The following is a 4,471-nucleotide window of genomic DNA, read 5'->3' as shown; positions in this document are numbered from 1 at the left end:
CCCCAGCATGTCAGTGGCTTTCTTTGCCACAAGGGCACACAGTTGTCTCATGTTCAACCTGTTGTCCACCAGAAAACCCAGATCCTTCTCTTCAAGGTTGCCTTCTAGTAGATGAGCTCCCCGACTGTAACTGTGTATGTGGTTATTCACAAAGATAAATGACAATACCATGTTCCCTTCAAACTGAGCGGATGCAAGTCCACAGCTCCCATATCAAACTGAACAAGCCTTTAACTCTAGGCAAGATCAGCAGATGGCTTTTATTATGATATAATATATGATGGCTTTTATTATTTTTATTATTATTATTTCCAGAAAACCAATCATATTGGTAACTCTTCTGTCAGTATGGGAGGTTTTAGTAGACATGGGAGGATCCACTTTTCAAATATGAGGAATCACAAATCTCTCCCTAGAACTGGCCCTTAATGTCTAGGTATTTGGAATGCTAATAGATGTGAAAAAGCTTGGAATGTAACTAGGGCTGTCTATGCACAGGTCTTGAATGTAAGCTCAGATATTACCTCTTTAAAAATATGTTGTATACCCCTTGTGAGTATGCATCAAGGTAGAAAAGGTAAACGGCATCACTTAGTAGTGGAAAGATTCTGAACATTGCCTTCTAATTGATCAGGTCTCGTTTGATTGGTTACAGTGAAAGAAATGACAGAGATGGCAGAATCTCTTTACTTCTACAGAAACCATCATGAAAAAAAAAAAGTATTATTTTTTATTTTTCACCTTGTCATGATTTTATGATTTTTGTTATTGGTATTCCACACATAACATCGTATCATGCAGTGGGAGCTAAAGAGTTAATGCTCCAGATCCATGAATCATTTATAGCTCTGAGTATACCTGCCTCAGAAGAGAAGAACTATATACACCAGAGGACTTTGCGTTGCTTTGCATTTTTCCATCTTCTGCTCAGAGGGAAAGATAAAAACTGTTTGCATTTCAGAAGACACAGGCTCTTTCCTTTCGGATCGACCCAGCAGCAGGTGCTCCCTAGCCATCTTGCCTTCAGCATTTAGCATAAGGCCTCTGGTTCTTGGACACTCTCTTGCTCATTTTATTTGACTTATTATCTTCAATTCCAATCATAGTGTGTTATTTTGCATTCTGATATTTTATTTAGTAAATTAGCTTTCCTCTTCAGATTGTAGTCAATGTTCTGTTGTTAGGTCCATATTCCTTTTCTTTTTTCCCTTTCGCCCTTCCCCTTTCCCGGAGTGTGGGTCCATGGGTCTGCAGCCCCAGTCATCATGGAACTGGGCCGAACCAGCCCGTAAAACATTGACATTTTTTGAACCCAATGTGGAGCATTTAGCTGCCTTGGCTGGGTAGAGAAGATTTTAGAATGAATCTCTCTGCTCTTAGAGATCTTTGATAGGAAACTAATCTGTACTACAGGCACTGTACTCAAAACGTGGCAGAAAATAGATTAAAAAAAATAAAAACTGGAATATATAGTATTCTCAGGTTTAATTGGATGCATAATATTTATTGAATGACAGAATGAGCTATAGAATTTTAGAATGACTTGAGATAGAAGGGATCTCCAAGATCTAGTTCCAACCCCTGCTATGGGAAGGGTTGCCATTCACTAAATCAAACACTAGATCAAGTTGCCCTGGGCCCATCCAACCTGGCCTCAAACTTCTCTAGTGATGGAGCATCCCCAAACTCTATAGGAAGCCTGTCCTTACCAATCCTATCTTACCAACTTCATAGTGAAAAATTTCCTGATATCAGATCTCCCCTCTTTTGTTTAAAACTGTTCCCTCTTGTCTATCACCCATGTAAAAAGTAATGAATTTCTGATATATTAATTTGAGGTGTGCTTTTTCTAAGAAGTTATCCTCCAAAAGTAGACAAGTAGTAGTAGTGTTTTTCAATCTTACAGCAATGTTACTGCTAATCCTGCATTTCAACTGAGAAATAAAATCTAGACTTCTTTTTTATGTAAACTATTAAATATTCACGAATGAAAAAAACAACCCTGGTGCCCAGCTGAACTTTTCAGATGGTCATTTCCCTTTGGCACACCCATATAAGTGCCTCCTATCCTCAGACTTGCTCAGTGTCATCCAGTGGCACATAGTGATGTTGCCCAAGAAAGTACCTGTGGGAAGGATGGTGGCAAGATTTCAATGTACATTTATGTGAATTTTTCTTCACTGCAAGGGTACACCTTCATACTTGCAGATGAGAGAGGATTCATTGTGGTGTCTCATTCTGGAGACAGGGTACAGCTGCCTTGGATTGGCAGTAGAGAGGTGGCAGACCTTAGGGTGATTTGGTCTGTGGGGAAGGAGCTATTCTCACATCTCCTGCTTTTTGGGCCTCTGAACCCAAGTGGGTTACAGAGACACACCCTGTTTCAAAGCAGATCCTGGTGACAACAACTATACAGCTATTTAAGTGCTCCTGATGAAGTCAGGCAGTAAGGAGGTAGCACTGGGACGGTGCTGAAAGCAGAGATCAGCTTTCATAAGGTCAGCTATGCTCCGTGACTGGCAGGATGGCAGCATCTGATCAATAACTGCAAGGGATTATTGATTCGACCACCAATCTGAACTCTTAATTACTAATATTAAATGTCAGAAATTTTCAGAGTTACAGTCATACAGCTGTAATCTGCCATTCCAGAAGCTGTGAGGTGGCAAGTTCTCATCAAAGTTTGTGTGGCAAGGGTCTGCTCCCAGCTTGTCTTCTATATACCGTGAGAGATGTAGCTGCCTTAAGTCTATCTGCTCTGGATTTGCTCAGCAAGGGAAAGATTGCAATCTGGTTCATTGCATTTTTCTCATGTGTGTCACTCAAAACAACAGAATAATAATAATAATAATAATAAGAGCTCTTTTCACCCTTTGGCAGAGGCTGGAGTTCTCTATCCTGTGAAATCCACATTTTAAGCACCTCAAAGGATTGTTTCAGTTAGAAACTGTTTTTTTCTTTGTAGTTCCAACATAAATATATGTACATATAGAAACGTAGAATCATTGAATATCCTGAGTTGGATGAGACCCAAAAGGATCACAGAGTACAATTCCTGGCTTCATGTAAGACCACTCAAATTTCAGACCTTTATTTCAAAGCACTGTCAACACTCTTCTTGAACTCTGATAGGCTCAGTGCCATGAACATTTCTCATGTATGTATTACAAACAATTATGCAGAAAAGGAAAGCATGTCACTATCATACCTCATCTAGACAGATGATTCATGCATGTTTGCATGAGTTAAATGCATACACGAGCACGAAGAACCTACAACTATAGTCTCTCATAACTGCTTAGCCAGTTGTGCACCTGATGGTCAGTAAAACTCATTGTTCTCAAGTTTTTTTCCTGATCATATAATTTCTGGTCATCTAGCTTCCTAAACTGTGAGAATCTAAAAATTTTTGCTGATTTTCCATGCTCTGTGTCACTCATGGTTTTACACATTTTTGACAGATTGTTTCACAATTGTAAACATTTCTAGTTTAATTTCCCTTTCCTTTTTGTATTTACTATATCCTTTCTGGACTGAAACAAATGCATGCAGAACTCAAAACATTGTTGCACTTTATACTGATAATGGCACAATGACACTTCTGACCACTGCAAAGAATAAGCTGCTGTTCTAATGGCACATCTTTCTGTGCTTCCAAGATCCTTCCAATCTGCTTGATACTGTGTTACATATGCTGGCTTGGAGTTCCCCATTTCCCAAACAGAATAGAAGCCTGTTGTTATGGTTTTATTATTTTTGTTATATTATTGATATTCCACATTCACCAGATGATTGTGCGATGCTTTGTATTTTTACGTGTTACCACTCAGAGGGAAAAATAAAAACTGTCTACAGCCACACCACTCTAACAACGCCTGATCTCATCTGATCTCGGAAGCTAAGAAGGATTGGGCCTGGTTGGTACTTGGATGGGAGACCTCCTGGGAATATCGGGTGCTGTTCAACTCCCAACACACCACACGATGTCATGATGTGGAATATCAATAATATAACAAAAATAATAAAACCGTAACACCTGTAATTAAACGAATCATAGAATCGCCATGGTAGGAAAAGACCTACAAGATCATCCAGTCCAGCTGTCTACCTATCACCAACGGTTCTCACCAAACCGTGTCCAAACATTCCTTGAATACCTCCAGGGTCAGTGACTCCATCACCTCCCTGAGCAGCCCATTCCAGGGCCTGACCTCTCTTTTGAAGAGGAATTAATTCCTAACATCCAGCTTGAACATCCCCTGGTGCAACTTGAAGCCATTCCCTTTAGTCTTATCACTAGTTACATGAGAGAAGAGGCCGACCCCCAGCTCATTACAACCTCCCTTCAGGTAGTGATAGAGAGCAATAAGGTCTCCTCTGAGCCTCCTCTTCTCCATACTGAATAATCCCAGCGCCCTCATCCAATCCTCATAAGGCCTGTGCTCCAGTCCAGACTCCTCACCAGCTCTGT

The 4,471-nt window shown here is 40.2% G+C and overlaps 1 pseudogene; it reads left to right on the top strand.

The window, feature by feature from the left end:
* The first annotated feature begins 3,847 nt into the window (after positions 1-3,847).
* LOC136050937 (5S ribosomal RNA) lies at positions 3,848-3,966 on the top strand (annotated as a pseudogene).
* Positions 3,967-4,471: the final 505 nt, after the last annotated feature.

Source organism: Cyrtonyx montezumae, unplaced genomic scaffold (genome assembly GCF_038088225.1).
Source record: "Cyrtonyx montezumae isolate F1298 unplaced genomic scaffold, pur_monq_1.0 scaffold_25, whole genome shotgun sequence".
Classification (NCBI taxonomy): domain Eukaryota; kingdom Metazoa; phylum Chordata; class Aves; order Galliformes; family Odontophoridae; genus Cyrtonyx; species Cyrtonyx montezumae.
This window is presented reverse-complemented; position numbering and strand designations above follow the sequence as displayed.